The sequence below is a fragment of the Limulus polyphemus genome, unplaced genomic scaffold, assembly GCF_000517525.1.
Source record: "Limulus polyphemus unplaced genomic scaffold, Limulus_polyphemus-2.1.2 Scaffold1164, whole genome shotgun sequence".
NCBI classification, from domain to species: Eukaryota; Metazoa; Arthropoda; class Merostomata; order Xiphosura; family Limulidae; genus Limulus; species Limulus polyphemus.
The window spans coordinates 107519-129120 of record NW_013666774.1 but is presented as its reverse complement, the minus strand read 5'-3'; the positions used below and the strand labels follow the sequence as shown (position 1 = coordinate 129120).

General features: G+C 32.3%; 2 long non-coding RNA genes across 5 annotated transcripts in view; both read left to right on the top strand.

Annotated features, from left to right (window-relative positions):
* Nucleotides 1–327: 327 nt before the first annotated feature.
* On the top strand, nt 328–11381 carry LOC111086523. 3 transcript variants are annotated; one of them, XR_002611260.1, is made up of 5 exons: nt 328–1396; nt 2245–4265; nt 4845–5062; nt 9399–9575; nt 10472–11381. It is a non-coding gene; the product is annotated as an uncharacterized LOC111086523 (long non-coding RNA). The 3 variants fall into 3 exon arrangements; XR_002611261.1 differs by having other exon boundaries at nt 328–2428; nt 4032–4265; nt 10472–11372; XR_002611259.1 differs by having other exon boundaries at nt 328–4265; nt 10472–11369.
* Nucleotides 11382–13284: 1903 nt separating this feature from the next.
* LOC111086522 overlaps nt 13285–21602 on the top strand; it is a 17282-nt gene continuing 8964 nt past the window's right edge. The window contains exons 1-2 of one of the 2 annotated variants that reach the window (XR_002611257.1): nt 13285–14475; nt 19304–19418. This is a non-coding gene — a long non-coding RNA (uncharacterized LOC111086522). Of the gene's footprint in view, nt 14476–19303; nt 19457–21602 lie in introns of both variants that reach the window. The other variant, XR_002611258.1, reaches the window with a different exon arrangement.

Genomic DNA, 21602 nt, shown 5'->3' with positions numbered 1-21602 from the left:
TTTCAATGCCCCTCTTGACAGCCCTTTTTGTCCTCTCCGATGGACCAGGACGACCCGGACGCTGCTCAATTGTTTCCTTGCCGTGTTTCCTGAACTGCACAATGATTCTGTTGACTGTCGAAAGCAGAATTCCCAAATTCTGCAAAATTTGCCACTGACTTATTCCAGCATCTGCTTGACCAACTATCCTTCATCTAACAAAATCTGACAATTCGAGAAAACCTTGAGTTCTAGACATGTTGTAGCACAAGATAATTAGTGTGTGGATCATTTTCATTTATATAGTGCTCTGTGAACACAAATTAGTTAGCATAAATCGGTTAAATGACGAAAAATTAGGTGTCTATTTACTTGTGACCACTAAGTGTATATATATATATACACATATATAGTTGTGTTAAACTGATCATTTCAATATGCTCCTTTGTTTAACCTATTATGTTTACCATTTTCTTTTGTACATAAATCTTATGCATAAAATAAATAAAATCCTATTTTGTTAAACTTGTATTGTTTGCAAATCCACTAATACTAAAGGGTACTAAGAGAAATATAAAACACAAAGTACATATTTACTAAAAAAGAGAACTGTAAGTCAACAGAAGAGTCATTAAGTATTCTTCTAAGAATGACTATATTCATGCAACAATATAAAGCAAGAAATCACACCAAGAGTAAACAGTACAATTAGTGATTATAATTAAAGACCAAATATACTCATTCAAAATTGTAAAGCTAGAAACTACACTGAGAGTCAACAGTACAATCAGTAAGTATAATTTTATTTATTTACATGCTAGAAAAGGTTAACACTGGCCAAAGCATAAAGTTTTCCTTCTTCCAGTTCTGGAGTTCCAGCACAGCATATGTTTCTGTAAGCAGTCCATGTACCATTTCACCATACCTAATTCCAAACCACCAGCCAGCAGCATCAAATTTCTTTAAACCTTGTTATTATTAATTATTGTGTATCACTTTTTTCTAATTTTTAACATTGTAAATAAAATTATTTTAATATTACTTACACTATTATTTTACACTTGAGGAGTTTAGCACAGGTTTTCATTTTTCCAATAATCTCAAAGTTCTGTTTATATTGCCAATTCAATTTGATATAAGTAGCATCTGTACTTGTCACATACTTATATGTTTGCTTCACTTCCATATTCCCCTCACTTTTCTCCTGTCTTCTACCAGTTACTCATGTCACTTCTCTTCCATGTTTTTCCTGTTCCCTCAGAGCACATGCCATTTCATGTACAACATCACTTGGAGTTCTTACCAGGTTGCCCAATAGCTGTGCTTTACCATTTACTGTCAGTGGTCTCCTTTCTGTTTGAATGATATATTGCTGTTACTGGAATATAGTTCAGAAGAGTCTTCAAGTTTCTGAAAGGTGTTACTCATATTCTTTGAACAAATTCTATCTCCATTTTAGTGGTGAGAAGTGTAATTATATGACTAATTATGATCGTTCAATGCTATAAAGCTAGAACTCACACTGAGCTGACAGTACAATAAGTCACTGTAAGACCAACTCTACCCATTTAACAGTGTAAAACTATAAATCACATTGAGATTAACAGCATATTGGTAATATTACTTTCAAAATCATCTGTATCTACTCAACAATGATGGTTCTAAAGAAACACTACCTTTCAAAGTCATATTCAACAATGATTTTTATAAAGAAACATTACAATTTAAAAATCAATCAAACAGTAATATTTCTGCAAAAAATTACATTTAATAATCACTTAAAACCAACAATATGCATCCAACATATAGAGAAAGGAAATCCAGAACATAGTGATGTATAAATGTTTTTGTTTTTGAAATTATTCTCTTTGAAGCAAATATATTTTAATCCATTTTTGTATATCTAAACAGTTTCAATTTAACATAATATTAAGTAAAATTAGTGTATGTTTTAAGTTATACATGTTTATAACTAAATGTGGCTTTGGTACTATGAGAATTTATATGTAAAACAGATTATATATACATAATATCATTGTCATCCACTTACTAACATTTTCATGAAATCCATGATACATTTAATATATTAAGTACTTGTATATGATTGGAAAGGTTGTGTTGGAACACTTATGATGGGATGAAAAGTTACTTGTTTTTTGTATGTTTATGGAGTTTCATTTATATGTCTCATAAGGTTAGTTTGTTTTTAAAGAGCTTCTACATAAATTAATATTCAAGGATAATTATTTTAGAACCATCTTCCAGGAACAGAAGAAATTTATCAAACTTCATGTGCCATCCCTAAACCAAAAATTATTGAAGATGTTGATGGTAGTGTGCTGGAACTTCTACGAGTAAGACGACGACGCCCATATAACACATACAGCAGTGAAGAACGGTTCCTGATTGGGCAGTATGCAGCTCAACATGGAAACACCAAAGCAGCAGAGTATTTTACTAAGATGTTAAAAAAAGAAATATCTGAAAGTGTTGCAAGAAGATTCAAGAATATTTATCTTAAGTTTAGGAAATAATATAGGTTCAAAAAAGAAACAAATTAATTACTGTACATCTGACTGTTTAAGCAACATAGTCAGTGAAGAGAAAGAAAATAATGGAAGTAAATGCTTGTCACTAACTTTGTTATTTGTCAGGTCTTCTTTGCTTTGTAATAAAATGTATGCTTCAAATATATTTTGGGCAAAGTTAATTTCTGTGTAATTACCTATTTTTGGGTTTTGCATGAGAGATGTATCCAAACTTTGGCTCTGAAAAGATTGAATCAATCATTGATCTGATTGCTCCAAGTATGTTTGGATCAACTGATGATCTTAAATCCTTGAGTTACTTTGCATCACAACTTGAGCCTAAACCTTTGTAAAGGTCCCTATTAGTCCAGATTGTAAATTCCTAAGTTAGTTTCCATTAAGACTTTACCCTAAGCCCCTTTTAAAGTTTTTATTAGTCCCTGATCTTAAACTCTTGAGTTAAATGGGATAAACTTTCAGTTTTTAGCCTCTGAGTATATCTTCTTGAGCCTGAGAGTACACTTCAAACAATTTCTTATCCTGTTTTGCTCAAATAGTATTTAAAATTAATCTCTATAATTCATCTGGTTTGAAGACCTAGAACAGTATTTTAGATTTAGCCCCTTATTTCATCTAATTTGTAAATGTAGAACAATATTTTTAATTTAGTTGCTTAGTTCATTGGGTTTAAAGACCTAAGACAGTATTTAAAGTTAGCTCCTTAATACACCTTGTTTGAAGACCCAGAACATTATTTAAAAATAGTCTTCTTAGTTCACTTGGATTGAAGACCTAGAGCATTACTTGCAATTAAGCATTCACCTGGTTTGAAGGCCTGGAACACTATTAAAAATTAGGTTTCTTATTTGGACAAGATTAATATCTTATCTTAAGCCACTGAGACAACTGGGGTTAATACATGATCTCAATATTGTTGGGAAACATTGTATTAAACGAAAAGAAATGCAGTTTTTTTTATATATTTCAATTTATTCCACAACTTTGTTCAAGAACTAAGCAACCACCAAACTTCTGAATAAGTACGTGAAAATTGATACTCTTGTAAAATACTCAAAACTGTTAAATTTTCAGTTGAGGGTTATTTTAGAGTTTTGATTTGATGTAATTTTAATAATGTCTCTTACAAAAATGTGACTTCTATTTCATTTAATACAGGCTTCACTCACATTTTCAAACAAATCTGGGTACCAGAAATTAATTTTAGATAGATAAATTTCAACGTATGGTATATTGTCTTCCAAAACAAGTTATGTTTCCAAACTTAGAGTAATGAAAGTTCCATATCAACCATTTTTGAGAGAAATGCATGAACTGTAGTGAACAAAGGTTAGAATCTGATTTTATGTACTTTCGTGAAAATGTTCTCATTAAAAAGTATCTATAGATATCTGTTTGACTAAAAAAAAAAGCATTATGATTTTCAGGTTAAGAAAGTTTTGTATGGTTGTTCTTGCAGAAGCAGTGACTATCAATTGACAAACATTTTTTTTATCTTGATCTTAGTGTCTTTGTACAACCAGCTTATTACACCATGAAAAGTTACTTGAAAATATTTTTCTTCAACATGCTATGAATTGTGGAAAAAATAACAGACATCAAGTATATGATAAAGTTTTACAACTAAAAATATGAAAAAAAGGAAATAAAAAAATTAACACAGGATATGTTATAGTATCCTGGGTTTTCTTTGCTGATTGGAAACACTACCAAGCACAGGAATTTTCTTTTCATTGGATGGTAATTTTTAGATCTTGATAAATCATTGTAGGTAACTTATCTAGTTTATGACACAGACTTCAGGTGTGTGGGTTTATTGTATAGTGTGAATTAGTGTGTAGTTTACTATGTAGGTATTTTTGTTTTTTTGTTCCTGTATACAGATTAAAGATTATGGGTGGCTGTAGCAGAATTGTACATAAGAAAAACTTTAACAACACTAAATGTATATACACATTTGGTTCACATATAGTGATATAATCAAGTAGTTGGTTTAATATATATGCATTTTATATACATAATATTCCAAACCTGCTTCTATCTCTACAAAAAAAAAATTAAAAAAATTAAGCCTTGGTTCTGAGACACATGTCTGAAATATATGACTTATTTCAGTGTCAGTGTAATAAATTATAATATTGTGCAGTTTTTTATTTTTTTGTCATTAAAAATTACTTTTTATTCAAACTTGTTTTTGTAATTTTATGTATCATTTAGTCCATTCAAATAGATGTTTTAAGTAATTGGCTTCAAAAGGAATTTGAGTTAATATCATGAGAATAAAATAAATGTTTTAATTTCATTTCTTTTTTTTTTCAGATATTTATGATTTTGTTCAAGTTACTTGCTCAAAAGACAGCAGCAATCGATCCTGGACTCTCGACCAAATGATTTTTGCTATTCATGCTGTTGTAGATAAAGGCATGTCATATCGAGAAGCCTCAGCAAGCTGTGGCGTTAAAAGAACTAGGCTGTGTGATCTAGTTAGAGCATTTCGGCAAAAGGTTGAAGAAAAGGGCCAAACAGAGTCTACTTCAGTGAGTTTAATAACTGGCACATTGAAAAAGTATTAAATGTTTATCTTGTTGTTTTCCACACACTTACTGTGATGAAGTATGTGTAACCCAAAGACTATAAAATTAAAAGTAAGAGTTTCACAATAATCTTTTATACTGTCTCCATCATTTCGGTTTGTGGTATTGATATCATATCAAGTTTTAGTACTTAAAAAAACAAACTTTTTTACAAATGTTCCTCTTGTAAGAATTTAGTACTTTTTCAGTATTGTTCTTAAGATAAAAAGAACACTACTAACCTTTGTTTATTTATTGATAATTTAACTGTCTCCATCACTGCAAAATATTTATTTTGTTCTTTTCTTTTCTCTCGTGTTGATACGTGTACATGTTTGTGTGATTTCTTGAAGACACTTTTCTTTATTCACTTTGAATATTAATATTGTACTGGCCATAAGTCTAAGATATTAACATTGACATGTTTCAAAACCATTGCAAATAAAATTATTTTAGTTTATGTTTTTTTATTTATACTTAATATCATTAATTCAACTTGAAATATAAAAATTTAATCATTAACATTTAGTGCTTCTTCGTATAGTCTTATTTAATATATATGAAAGTATATCATTCAAGCTTGCATGCTAAAATTCTTTTCTTTTTTTTTTTCTTTTTTTTTTTGAGAATATCAGTCAGTATTTGCTTCCACTGTTTCTTTATAGTCTCAAAGATGTCATGCTTTACTTCATTACTTTCAACTAGTAGCCAGTACCCTGTATCTTATGCCAGAGATCACACTAGCCTTTAAAAAAATTGTTTGTTAAACACACGCTTTTTAAAAATACACATTTCCAACTGTGATGCCTTTTCTACATATTGTATCAAGACAATTATATTTGATATAACATTATTTCAGATTAACTAAGTTTAATATGCAAACAGTAATGTGCCATTTACAGTATCTAATGCCTAAGACCTGAAAACTATCGACATGCACAGTGGTACATGGGATGCTGGATATCTCAAAGCTATATTTTAAGCTTGTGCATTGTTCAACATTTAGAAACAATGAAAGATTTATTCATTTATTAGTCACCCATTGCAACAATACTGTGTACACTTTTGCAGACTTGTTCTTCCAGACAATTCATTATTGTTTTATGTGTTCATAAGTACGTTTACAACTATGTTGGAGACTATAACTAAGCAGTTACTCAAACACTTTGTAATCAATGAAGGGAAATGAATAATTGTAACTCATTTTTTAACAGTTAAACATCTACTTAGCCCAAAGTAAAAACCTAGTATTTAAACTAAGTTCTCAATAGGAGGGGGTGGGAATGGTCTACAAAAGGCTAATTCACTTCTTTTTACCATCTCCTATGGCTTTTGGATATACACATCAGGTTTTTTTTTGTATTTGTTTTTCTAAGAGGATGTCTGGAACAGTGCAACATTTTTCACATTGCACAGAGTGGAAAACATTACATAATTTTAATCAGTAGGTTTTACATTTTAGAAATGCAATGCTGTTAATTTGTTTGCATTTTATTAACATTTTGTCCATTGATGAAACCTCTGCCACATGCTGCTGCTCATGGTGTTTACCAGTCAGATTTAATGTTTGTAAATTGTCAATCCAGAGCTTTTAGGCTGTATTTGTATTTAACTGAGTTTCAATAGAAATGTCCCTCTACTGAACATTTTAATATTGTTTTTATCAGGAAGTCAATAGATGAGAACTAATACATGAATCACAGAAACAATGAAATGTGTATCTTGTGATAGAAATACAAGGAAGTAAAAAATAGTAAACAATTTACAGTTATTGCAGAAGTTAATTTTACTTTATCTCTTTCAGACTTACATGCATTGAAATCTTAGTTACTGTAATGTTTCTGCTTATCAAGAACTACAAGAAATAACATCTATTTTGAAATCCTTTCATTAATTTTTGTATTTCACATATGTTTATTAGTTGTTTTCTCTGATGTAAAAGGATTATAGATATTTTAGGCTTCAAAAAAGGTATTATTTGTTAGTGCATTATTAAAAAATCACTAGTCGTTTTACACAAGCATTAATAACTGATGCTAATAACTAATTACAATAAATACTTAGATTCTAAAGTGTGGTGGCTGCTTAAATGATGATGCATAGAATAGATCATTAATTTCCCATGCTCAATTTAAGAAAACAAAACTTAATGATCAGTCAGACACCATTTTGTTTACACCAGCATTTTTGTTTTAAAACTTTGTACTTGTTGTAACCATACTTCCCTGTTACTGCACACAAGACAGTGGATGTTTTCACATGCAGTTCTATTGAGCTACTGCATTGTATATTTTTTGTTAGATACATTGAGACTGAACATGCTTTGAGGTCTACCTTAAGTTTCAGTATATTAGGATTTCTTTAGATATACTGACACAATTACAGATTAAAAATGTTTATCACTGCTGATGTTTCTATTTCTTGTTAAGGTTTCTTCATTCTCTTCAACCTTCTCTATAACAACTTTGCTTCAGTTATGTGATCTGTAAATATTGTTTGTTGTTCTATAATTTTTCTAATAAAAAAATTCAACATGGTTTTTTATGAAGTCTGTAGGATGTTTCTTAGTACCAGGTAAATGTGATAAATACCAGTTAAACATAATAATCATAAGTAGCATTAATGTGAAAATAGAACAGAAAAATGTAAAGAAACATTATGAATACCAAGTAGGCAAGTTGTGGATTGTATACAACTTGATATCAAATGTGTACAGAGAGTGTCATCTACGACATATCGAAGGTGTCACTACAGTAGTTTGCCCATTGTTAGTACAATGTTTCTTAATATTAAACAAATACAGTGAATGTCACTTCATTAGTTTGCCTTTTGTTACTACAGTTTTTATTTAAAATCAAGCACACACAAAAGGTGTCTGCCCAGTAATTTGCTTTTTGTTATTACAGTAGTTTGCTTGTTTTTACTACAGTGTTTTTTATTATCAATCATATATATATATATATATATATATATATAGAGAGAGAGTGTAACTAAGGCAGCTTGCCTGTTGTTACTACAGGATTTCCTTATATTAAACACGTATAGAGGGTGTCATTAAAGTAACTTGCCTGTTGTAACTACATTTTTTTTTATATCAAACATGCACAAAGGGTGTCTTCAACTGTAGTTTGCCTGTTGCTACAATACTGTTTCTTTATAGTGTTTCTTACCTGTTGTTATTGGTGTTTCTTTATATCAAACACATGTAGAGGAAGTCATTAAAGTAACTTACTTGTTGTTATTAGTGTTTCTTTATATCAAACACATATAGAGGGGGTCATTAAAGTAGTTTGCTTATTGTTACTAGTGTTTCTTTACATCAAACATACAAAGTATGTCATTACAGTTGCTTGTTTTTTGTGACTACAGTATTTGTATCAAATGCTTACAGAGGGGGGTAACTACAGTAGTTTTCCTGTTGTTAATACACTGTTTCTTTATATCACACATTTAAAGAGGGTGTCACTACAGTAGATTGTTTGTACATCACCTTTCTTAAAAATTTAAAAAGCTGTCATTTATAGCTTTAGAAATTATTGAATTGTTTGTTTAAGGTGTGATATTGATATGTGATATGTCAGGGTTGTGGAATTCAATACAATAAGTTTAACCACTATACTTTACCCATTGGACAATTTTCTTTCCCCACATTGTTGATTTTATTTCTAGAAAAACATTTTAGGTATACTTTTGGGAAACCAAACACATTTTTGAATATTCTTAACTGCAGAAGTATAGTCCATACATATAAACATTTAAAAATGTATGCTTTTAAAACTCAAGCCAAAACTATATGCATATCCACTTAATTCACAAACCCTTGTTCACACAGTACTAAATGTGTTTTTACAGTAAGAGCCTAACAAAGTTTGAGTGGCACCTCAGAGATGAATAGATAAAATTAAAAATAGCTTTATCAGTTTGTGCATGAGGTATTATACATGCTGTATAGTAATATTATAATGACTAGAAACTATAAAATGGAGGAATGAATGTGTGTACACACACACACACATACATATGAAGAACTGAGATACAAAATGCAGTATGCATCATTTAGTCAAAACTGAGTTACCAGTGGCATTTTACTGACAGACATACAACTTTTTGATGGAAAAAGTGTATGATGAAAAGTGATAAATGTTTTGCCTAAAAATTAAAATAGAATTTATGAAATTTGAATTAAATAATAAAGATTTATAATTTTTTCGTGTAATAACTTATAATGGTCTTGTTTCATAAATAGCCTGCCCACATTCAGTTTCACAGCATTTTTGGTGAAAATAATGTTTACATTCAGTTTTTCAGCAGCAGAGGCAAAACAAGTGTTTTCTTCCTGTTATCAAGGACTCCTTAAGAAGAAGGCATAATGGGGACATTTTGCAAGATTAACTACTCTTAAGATTAAGGAGCCTGAATTTGAGGGGTATGAACCTAGCAGAGCCATTGAATATTGGCCTACTCTGGATGGCACCAAGTATGTGAGGGGACGTATGAGTCAACATGTTTGTATCTTTCTTTGTGTGCGAGGTCTGACATAGGCTTAATCTCCTTTTCATTTTTTAATTATAATTAGATTTTGTCCTCCACACAAATTAGAAGAGCCCAGTGTTGCCAAATATGTTTGGGTCGAAACACTTTTAATTTTTTGTTTATGATTTCATGAAGCAAAAATGAATATTGATCACTTAATGGTTGATTGTGTTCACTGTTAAATAAAAGCAAAATCCTAATAGTTATATTTTACTTTTTGTAGATATTTTGGTGCATGAGATGTATAACATGTATGTCTGACTTTTTTTTTTTTGTCAAAGCTGATCATATTCTGGAAAACATGTCTATTAAAATAAATCTTAATGTTTTTTTAAATTATTGTATCATTTTAAAAACCAGAATTGTGAATATTTATACATTTAGTGATATTAGTTAGCATTGGTACAATTTGAATGGTATTATTTGGCGACATAGCTTTCTGGTATATTTTGATATCTGAGAATTCTGCAAGTGAGAAAAGATGCCTTGGTAATACCCCATGTAATTGTTTGTATATTTCTATTTTAATATGTTCTTACTACACAAATTTGAAAAAGAAAAAAAATCCTAGTTCAAAATGTTATCTAAAAGTTTTAAAGGAGTCACAATTGAGAAATGAATAGTTTTTAATCAGGATTTACTCTAACATTACATCTTTTATAAATCTTTACTAAAATCAAACATGATACTTTTTTGAAAAAGCACAGAAATCATACTTGTCATACAGTTGACTCTCATGCATTGTTGTGTAGCTAAATTTGTGTGATAGTTGCTTCTTGAAAATGTGTCTAATTTTTGGTTACATTAAATATTAAATGCTATTTAACTTGTTATTTTTAGGTGAGCAAAGATTGGCTACAAGAGCAGTTACAAGTCATACAGTGTCCAAGCAAGGAGTCCACTGTCACATTTGTAATAAATATTTGAATACTCGGTCATATCTTAGAAAGCATCTAGCTCTGCATGAAGGCACCTGTCCTGAGTTTGAATGTGACATTTGTCACAAAGTTTTTAACTGGAAAACCAACTTGGTTCGTCATAAGTATGCTGTGCATAAGGAAACACACAATAGCGAGTTTTCAAACATAAGTTTGCGTGACTCTTCATTTTAAAATCTCTGTTTCCCAAATACATGTATTTTTAAACTTGCATAAATTTTCATCAAAAGATCTTAATGGATGTTAGTAGTAATCCATTTATTTCATTAATGAGATAAAAGCATAGATTATCCTATGTGGGATTTCGATTGTTTTAATTATTTACAAATAGTGCAGTCAGTTTAAATTTAGAAGAGTTTAAGATTTTTTTAGGCATTATTAACCTGCTGTGTTTTTATAAAGTAAATTATAGATTTTTTAAATTAGCAGAGTTACGTAGAATTTCATACTGGTCATATTTCTAATTAATTTTCAAAGATTGTCAAACAGGGCATGATCTTTATGTATCCATATATCATTTTATGCTTTTTGGAAGTTTTTATTGATTTTTGTATTTCAATGATATGACCTGAATAAAATTATTTTGTAAGGATTGAATCTCTCTACTTATTTTTTCTTTAATTTACTGTGGTTATTTGAAGACATTTATTATAAGACTTGCAATGATAAGTAAGGTGTTTTACTATGTCAGGTGTGTGGAACAGCAGTGTAAGGTCAAGTGGTTAATTATGTCAGATGTGTGGAGCAGCAGAGTTAAGTCAGACATATTTTTAAAGTCAGATGTTTAAAACAATTTTAAGTTAATGGTTTTACTATGTCAGATGTGTAAAGTTAAATGTTTTATATGTCAGATGTGAGTAACAGCATTGTTCAGTTAGGTGTTTTATAATGTCGGATAAGTGGAACAGCAGTGTTAATTGTTTTACTACATTAAATATGTTGAACAGCAATGCTAAGTTACATATTTACTAATGTGAAGTATGTGGAAATGCAGTGTTAAGTTAGATGTTTAAGCTTTGTCAGATGTGAGGTATAAAAATTATAGCTGATTTTGTATATATTTTTAATTGTCTTTCTTAAGATATTAATACATTAACTATTTTTATAAGCTGGGGTAGTGGCGTTAAAGTTTTTGTGAGCATAATGTCTCAGAAAAGAAGTTGGTATCAAATTTGACAAGTGCATATGACTTTTGTATCTGGAAAAGTTTGAACATTTTTGTTATGTAAACAGGAACATACTTTCTAAGAAATAATCTCTTGTGTCATGCACGAATTGAATGTCCTGTTGAAATTGTACATTAAAGGTTTAACCTTCTCCAGTGTAAGGGTTCCATTACATGGTACTTGTACTTGGATAAAAATATTCTCTGAATATACACACACTACATTACGAAACAATTTCATGTTAGATAATTATTTGCACTTTATTGTGGAGTCTCTGCACATCTGCATTTAGAATGAAAAACTAGTTAGATAGTAGCTGGTTCATAATTAAAAGCAACTACTGTCTAATAATATCAATTTTGATTGGTTTTAAATTCACATGGTCTTTTATACAGAACTTGTTTCATTAATATATCATCCTTACACTTGGAAAAGTATACCCTGAGTCTCATTGCAACATGAACAAAAAAATATTTTCTTCAAGTTTTTATATTGTGTTAGCAGTGTTTTTTAACTCATCTGTGAAAGTATTTGTGAATTTTTCTAATAGAGTATTTGGAGCTGTGTGTGTGAACATTTGTTTCACATTTAGGATACATAAAGACTTTAAAAGACCTAAAATATATGAAATTGTGTGTTTATCAAATAGTGCCAATGCCATGTAGTGCCTTCGTTTTTTGTAGTAACAGTTATATTTTAGTTTTATTGTTTTGAGTAAAGAAAATGACTGCATTGTATCACATATTACAGATTTTTAAGTATTATTAATGATTTTGTAAGAACTGCACCCCTACTTTAGTTATAAAGACTTTAGACATTTTGGAAACTGAGGATTAATTGCACTTTATGAGAACAATCTGCATATCCTAATGCAGTGGCTTGTTGCCACAGTTGCATGTCTTGGTACTATATGCAAAATGTTAAGCCCCTTTACATTTATCTATAGCAAGCTCTTAACTATTCAATAGTGAGATGTTGCCATAAACAGACTGGAGAGCTCTGTCATAGCCCTTTCTAGGGAAGGATATTCATAGAACAAAGAAACACAGAGCTCAGGGCATATCAATGTGAGAGGCACTTATCTATAAGTTAGTGAAAAGCAAAGGTAAGCTATATGAGGAAGTAATTCCACATAAGCCGCATCTTACCACACCCACAAGACTGCTGCTACCCATGTCAAGGCTCATAGAATGATCATTCAGGAACCCTTCACCCACCCAAAATGTGGTTTCTAACATACCTCACAAAAATCTTGACCTTGTAAAGAAACATAAATCAAGAATTCACAAGCCAATTCCCAGAAGCATTAGTGAGAGAAAACAAAAATAACTTTACACGTGACAAGTGGAAGTTTGTTGGGACAAGACATAGATGTATTTGAATGACTGCAACAAGAAATATCCAAATTAAGTTTTTTAAATTTTATAATCTGTACAGGTTTTTTACTTTGTTGGAAATATAAGCTTCCTGATGTGCATGGTAAAGGAAATTTAAACTGTAATAACTATTATAATTTACACCAGTTATGTGACATAAAATTCCTGCAATGGATGGCTAGGATGGCAAGAAAGTACATCTAAATCAGATAAGAGCATCATAGATTTCTTTACATTTAGTTTTCTTAAATGTGGTCTTGAGAGCTAACATCCAAGTACACTGGAGAGTGTGGTAAGTGTGAAAAGAGGTGTGATTTGAATGACTTTATCGTTATTTGCAGAAACTTGTTACAGTAGAAATTGTCATATTAGGCAATAGTTATAATCAGGACCACAGACTGAGCACAGTCAATGATAAAATAGTTCCAAGAGCATCATGAGGTTGAAATACTGTTCTTGTAAGGTACAATTAATCTTATGTATAAATTTGACTCATTTCATTTGTTATAATGTATGAGTTTAACAACTCTATTTATGATGGTAGGAAATGTTTACTTAATAGACAAAATATTTCACAATTTCAATGAAAAACATGTGACATCACACCAACAGTTTACATTCCCTAATTGTTTTTTTTAAAGTGTTTATATGTATTCTCTCCATTGATGTTTTGATCATCACCATTGGCTGATAACTCCTACAACTAACCTCTAGCATATGAGATACATCCCTTACTTGCTATTCAGCTATGCATTCAGTTTGTGATGAAACTAAGAATTTAACATAAAAGAAGATGTTATTCACCTAAACATTTTAAACTATAAATTTTTGTTTACAATATTTACCATAATAAGTTACACAGAGCCATTGAAAAATCTTGTGAGAGTTGTTAATTACCCTAAATGCAGATGACTTGTTGATAAATAGTGTTATTTGTGACCTTAACTTTTCAAAGAGTGTGGCATTAAACTTTAGAAACATTATTTACACAGTTACTAGAATAAAAGTTGAAAATTCCAATTCTTATGAGTTTTCTCTCATAATAGTTTGGACAAGAATGAGGTGGGAGAAAACTGCAGTTATTACGAATGCTGGAAAGTGCTACATGTGTCCAACTTGTAATGCTATTTTTGCTACAACACATAGACTGCGGAACCATTATCTGTATCAGCATAAAGCACCAAAGAAACACATCTGTTCAACTTGTGGCAAAGGATTCACACGCAGGGCAGACCTTTGGAAACATCTTTACACTCATTTTGGGAGTTGAAACTGCATTTACATTTCTCAAACTTTCCACATTATATAACCTCAGAATAAATTCAATTACATATTGACTCCCTGATTGTGAATGTTTTCCATATGTAAGTTATATTTGAAAGTTATTATTTCATATTTTTTATAAAACCAGCTATTGTTAATGTACTATGTCTTGTATAATGTGATTTGAAAAATTAACGCTTACAGAAATATTGAAAGTCATTTTTGATGTGATTTTTTGGAGTGACTGTAAAGTTTTGATATTGATTCCATTATATACACTTTTGTTAATCCAAGTAGTTTTCATCTGAGCTCAGAGAAACAGTGCCACACAAACTGCAATGTACAAATTCATACTGTATTTTACTGATTGGAAGATGTAAAGCTATTAATATCTGTCAAGTACAAGTTAATAAATGTATTTATTAGTGTTTTTTTTTAACAACAGATATCGAATTTGTAAAACAATTGCTTAAGAAAGCTTTCTGAAGTGTTAGTCACCTATCCATGGAACTGATAACTATTACCTCAAACCACTGCTGTAAAGATGTTTTTGTATCTGCTGCAAACCTTTAATGAAACTCCCAGTGATGTATATATTAATTTGTACTGTGTTAGTGTATGATGCAATCAACATTACACTATAGCACTCCACCAATATGCAGTAGACCTAATAAGCACTTTGTGTATTAACAAAGGCTCATTCTTTCCTCTGCACTGTTTGGCTTTAGACATATTTTTGTTTCATTGCTAATTATAATGGAATTTTTGCACTTGTGCTTTTAAACTTTCAGCTATCAGTGAAAGTTATAGTCTTTTTTTCCCCTTTATTTTCTTGACTTTGAGAAAGAAAGACAAAATTTTAAACATTTTAGTTAGAACTTTCATCTCTTACTCATTTTATGATATTTTAGACATGTGTTCCAGAGCTTGTGATGTGGTTTCTCTGACAGGAATTACTTACTATGTTACTGATGAAGGCCCATGTACCACATACATACAAGATGGGCCCGGCATGGCTAGGTTGTTAGGGCACTTGATTCGCAATCTGAGGGTTACGGGTTTGAATCCCCGTCCCACCAAACATGCTCGCCCTTTCAGCTGTGGGGGGCATTATAATATGATGATCAATCCCACTATTCATTGGTAAAAGAGTAGCCCAAGAGTTGTTGGTGGGCGGTGATGACTATTTGCCTTCCCTCTAGTCTTTCACTGCTAAATTAGGGACTGCTAGTGCACATAGCCCTCGTGTAGCTTTGCACAAAATTCAAAATATACCAGACCAAGACATACAAGACTTTAAAAATGGTAAATGATTTCATGGGTCAACTTAACTATGAATTCATATATCCACATTTTTGAAAGCTCACCTGGTCCTGACACTCCATAACAGGAGTCATCTGTTACTGTTTCAGTGGTGACTGGAGACAATAATGATCCATGATGTCATCACTATTGTGTACCACACAATTGGTTCCATTATATTCTTGGATCTAAGATTTCTGACTTGTTGCTTCAGCTGAGTTTGTCTCATTTTTTGATGATTTTGTTCTGATGTTTCCACCAACAGTTTTGATTTAGGTTCTTTTCTTCCCAACCAGGAACACATAACCCCATCTCTTCTCTCTTTGCTGATTTATTTACATGGACAATTTTTTTTTTCTCATTCTCCTGTTCTATTTTGCTAAATCTCCAGCTACCTTGCTGCATGAGCCTTCTTATTCTATCTTCTCTTTCTTGTGTTCATACTGACCCCTTTTTGTCCTGACTTTGTACTGTGCCCCAACTGCCTCATCTTTTAATATCTCAAGACTTATTTTGTGGTGTATGGTCATGATTTTTTTCTTCTATGAGCACCAGTCCTTTGAAACATCTTTTTGCAGCTTGGGGATTTTCTCCTCTTTGTACTTTTGCTTTTGCCAACAATCTCCTCATATTTGTCTCTCTTTTGTTCAGCTGATTTGCTATCTGTCGACAATTCTTCATCTTCTTTCAGAGGCTCTACATTGCTACCCCAACAGCTGAACCGGGAAAAATTGCAAGTACCTGTTCTCCACTTTGGCTTCAATCTTCTAAAATTATTCCCAATACTCTAGTTATCTATGTTCCTTTGTTTCTTGGATTTACTTAGTCAGAATGCCTAAATTTCTGGAATTGCCTACCTCAGTCTTATCTCGGAGATCTCCATGTAGCACTCTTCTTTTGTGATGATACTTTTTTAGGAAGTACCTTATGTCAGAAAAACACGTAGATTCAATAAGTCTTGATACAATATGATAAAAATCCTATAACCCTAACACTTTCGAAAGGTGGACCTTTCTTCTTCAGAGGCAAACTTATACATTGGAAACACGAGCTGAGGTAACTTATCAGAATAATATCGGCTCTCTTTGTTATTGTGCTTTGCTTGGTCCAAGGGGTTCCAACAAGTTTCTCATCCTCAGGAATGTTGTGGGGTTACACCTTTCCTGCTCCTTGTCCTTTCAGTACTTTCCTACATAAACTCCTCTTGGAGGGCTGAGCATTCTATATTGCAGAGATGAGTTGTTTCTGGAGCCACCATCTTAGCTTTGATCTGGTAGGAGTTTGCTTTATGTATCTTTAGCCTTCCTTTGCAGAAGATCTCCGAGTCACACAAGTGCTTTCTCATAGGATTTCTCTATCTTTCCTTACCCAGCCTCCTCTTTCCATACCTTCAGATCCTTTGTGTCTTCAGCACCTGAAGGAGGCTGCATCTTTTCTTCTAGTTCTGAATGCCATGGACCAAGTCCATGATCTTACTCTGGGGTTTTACTTCCATCTTTTGTCATCCCCACAAAGACAGAAATTTACAACCTGTTATTGTTCTATTGTCTTTGAACCAGTTTTTTTTTTATCAAAATGACCAAGATCAATGTTTTAAATGCATTTCTTCACATTACAGTTTGTCCAACCACTCAGGCCTTTCCCTTTGGGTTGGCTACAGTTTCATATGTTTTCATTCAAGTCCTGAGGGCATTCACATTTTGGATGCATTTGTTGGGCTTGTGTTTCCACTATGTGGCCTCCTCCTTTCTTCATCCAAAGAGGCATCTAAGGCTACAAACTCTATCCTTTAGAAGTCATCTTGTTTAGGCTGGCTGGTCAGGCTCTCCAAGACTATCTTGACCCCAGCCAGTATCTGATTCATTTCAGTAATCTTCCATTGAGTCAGTAATGTGTTTACAGACTTACAGTGTTCACGTTCAGGACTTGATTCCCCATGGCAGGCAGAGTGTAGATGCCCCCTTGTGTAGCTTTGCAGTTAAATAAATAATTGTATGGTAATCTAACCCATATCTTATTAGGTCATTGTACTTTTAAAAGGAATATTTTCATCTCAAGACATGGATCTTTTGATTATCAAAGCTCTTATGTCTCCTACCCTTCCTGTGTGAGAGCTTCTGTCTTTTCTTGTGTCTCTTCCTCCATCTATTCTCCTCTCACTGTCATGGTTGCTCATTTGGTCCCACACAACCTTGGGCATCACTCTTCCACCACATTGCTGAGACTTACATCTGTTCACAGATTCCTCTGTCCAGGTGGAGTAGAGTTCTGAGGAGCAGTCTCTCCATATCACCATCTTTGAGATGTTGGATACTTTTTGAGTTTGCTCCTGTCTGTCTAGTCTTCTTCTTGTGATCCATCTTGACAACTCCACTATCATTTCTTCCATCAACCAACAGAGGGGTATTTGCTCTTGGGACTTCCGATTTCTGACTCTATACTTTCTCTTTTGCCACCTCCACCATATTTGGTTTTTAGTCTGTCATGTCCAAGGAGCTTTTAATTTTGTAGCTGATCAGCTCTGTTGCCTAGACTGGATTCATCCCACAGAGTAGTCTGTTCATCCTTTGGTGTTTAAGTGGATTTGTTCTCACTTTAGGAATACCTTCATCAACTCTTTTGAAACTCTCCTCACAGCCATGTTTTCTGGTCATCAGTCCAGGACTCTGTGGCTGCTTTGAGCTGAGATTATTGATCCAGTCTTTCTGTGTATTTGTCAACAACCTTCTATTTCTTTCCAAGCCATCCTCCTTTTTCCAATTCTGATGAACCTCTTTCAAACCTTTCTTGTCAGATATCTTCCTTGTCCATTTACTATTCTGCCATCCCACTCCCTGTTTGAACCTTTGGCAACCTATTCTCTGCACCATTTTTCTCTACAGATGTATTTTCTACTCTTCCTTGCTTGTACGAGGCATTCTGCCTTAGATACCTCTCACATTCTTTACTCCAGGAATACATTGAGTTATTCCCAAACTGCTCCTTCCTCCCCAAGACTTAGACTGTTCCCTGAGAGGGTGTTTGAATGTTTTTTCCAATCAACCTCCCTTCCCTCTCTTCTCTGTATGATAATTCAGACTACCATCATCTCTTTTGTCCTGTTTGGGCATTTCATGTTATCTTGCTCATAATATCCCTTTTGTGGCAATCAACATCATGGGAGTTTTGCTGAAGACTTAGTACATGTGCAAATATCATTTCGGCAGTGACGAGAAATAATAGTTTTTAGTTCTGTGAAAAGGTGAGTATCTATTTGAAATACATTTTCAGGTAATATAATTTTTCACAAGACCTTGTGCCTATCTTAATATGGGTTAATTAATAACAAATTGAATTGTGTGTTGGATTATACTTATTTGAAAGAACTTGGTTGCTGTATTGGAAAATATAATATTTGGCCAAATGACAAAATAAAGTGAGGTAAGTTTTAGGGTAGTTTGCCATTTAGACTGTTTATTTCTTGAATACTATGTTTATATGAAGTCATTAATTTGTTCATGGTCAGTTTTTTTTTTTTTTTGTTTAGCTCACACGTATTAATAACTATTTTTAGTTTTGTCACTGCATGTAGACATTTCAGAAGAATGATAAGTGTTGAAGTAACAAACTCTTATTATGTTATTTTAGGCTACTGTGTGTGTGTCAACACCTGTATGACAGAGTTGCTCTAAGGGAGAAAGAACTTGGGAAGAGAGAATTGTCCTAGAACACAAAGTGCATGGTTAATCGACATAAATACATGGTTTGTCAAAATATTGGAACTTGCATAGTGAAATTGCTGTAAGTCTTTCATTTCAAAGATCACTTTAGCCAATCAAAAGAGAATAGTTTACCATATGGTGGATAAGTGAAGAACTTGCTTGAGGCCTTTTAATTGGAAGATAAATATATTGAAGCACGAGAGGATGTTTCACCAAATGGTGGATATATGAAATAGTTAGCTTTATTGGGTCCTTTTATTTGGAAGATCAGTATAGTCAACCATAAGAAAATGGCTCATCAAGCTGTAGATAAGTGAAGTAATTAAATTTCTTTAAGACTTTTATTTTGAATATCTGTCTAGCCAGACACAGGGGAATAATTCACTAGATGGTGAATATGTGACTTAGTTAGCTTACTCTAGACTTTATAGTTCAAAAATCAGTGTAGCCAAAGAGGAGATTAGTTAACTAGATGGTGGATATGTAACATAGTTAGCTTACTCTCGACTTTATTGTTCAAAAATCAGTCTAGCCAAACATGGGAGAATAGTTCACAGGATGGTGGACTTGTGAAGTACTTAGCTTACTCTATGCCTTTTAATTTGAAGATTAGTCCAACCAAACATAGGAGAATAGTACACTAGTGGGTGGATATTTGAAGTACTATTCACTTTTTGTATCTGTGAATAAAAGTTGTTATTTTCAAACAGGCTTAGCTATATAGTAGTTTGATGTGTTTTTTTAGTTCTTGATTTTCTAATGGGGTTTTGTCTTTAAAAAATTTGTTCCACTAATTAGATATTATTGCTGGTTTCTCATCTGGTTCTTTCCTAGATTTGCCTAACCACCACCTATCTGAAAGATTCAGATTTTCATCTCCAGCACTAAATATATTATTGGTCTCATCAACTTTCTTCCTAGATTCAACAAATACCACTTAACTGAAAAATTGAAGTTTATATTTCTTGAATTAAAGATATTTTGCTCTTATCCAGTTCCTTCCTAACATGCCCAACCAACATTGATTTGAAGGATTCTGGTTTCCTTCTCCATCAGCAAAGATATCAGTCTCACTCATTTTCTTCCTGAACTTATCAAACAGTCACGGACCTCAAAGATTCAGGTTTCTTTTTCCTACAGTAAAGATACTATTGGTCTCATCTAGTTCCTCCCTGAACTTGCCTAACTAGCACTTATCTTAAAGATTCACTTTTCTTCTCCACCAGTAATAACATTATTCATCTCATCCATTTCCTCTTTTAACTTGCCCAACCACCACTGACCTGAAAGGTTCAGGTTTCCTTCTCCAACAGTTATGATATTATTGGTCTCATCCATTTTCTTTCTGAACTTGCCCAACCATCACTGACTTGAAAGATTTTCATCTTCTTTATATTATCTAAATTTAGTTTGTTAATTTAGTGAGGGTGCTTTGTCCTTCTCTAATGCAGTAATTTTGTATTATTACAAATTATTAGTAATGTTAGAGTAAGTTTAACATATAGGACTAAACACTACTTGTAATTTACTTAAAGTATAGCTCCATAAACAATTTAATATAAAGAAAGAAAAAACATGATCACTCATTTCTCATGTTAGGAATTACATAACAGGAATAACATTAAATGTTATTTTGTGTAAGCTCATTAATCCTTTCTCATTGGTCTCCTGTAATTTCCAGGAATCTGACTGGGAAATGATACATATGCAACAGTACATACAGTAACTCCTCACAAAAACTGCACTCAGACTCTGAATAGTTTGAGTGCAAAGTGATTTTAATTTTAAGTATAAAAATACTTTACCATATCTTACAGTTTTTGAGTTTTATTTACATAACCTCTAGAACCTCCTAAATGAATATCAAAAGTTTTTAAGTAAATGTTAATATTCTGTTTTCTCTACCATATCACTAACTGTAGATATTATCGTCAACATATAGTGCGATGAATTGTTTAAAATTAAGAAATAGAAAAATGTAAATACATTTCAATTTTTCACAGAAAAAGATCTTCTTTTCAGGCTTTTCCTGTTGTTTACTAAACATCTAGCACCTGTAGAAGGCTTAAGTAATTGAGCCAAAAACTTGTGCATTAAAAAAACATGGTGATAGTCCAAAAAAGATTACTTAATACAAAGATCTTCTTTTGGTGGTATTTATAATTTCGGCCCGGCATGGCCAGGTGGTTAGGGCGCTCGACTCGCAATCTGAGGGTCGCGGGTTC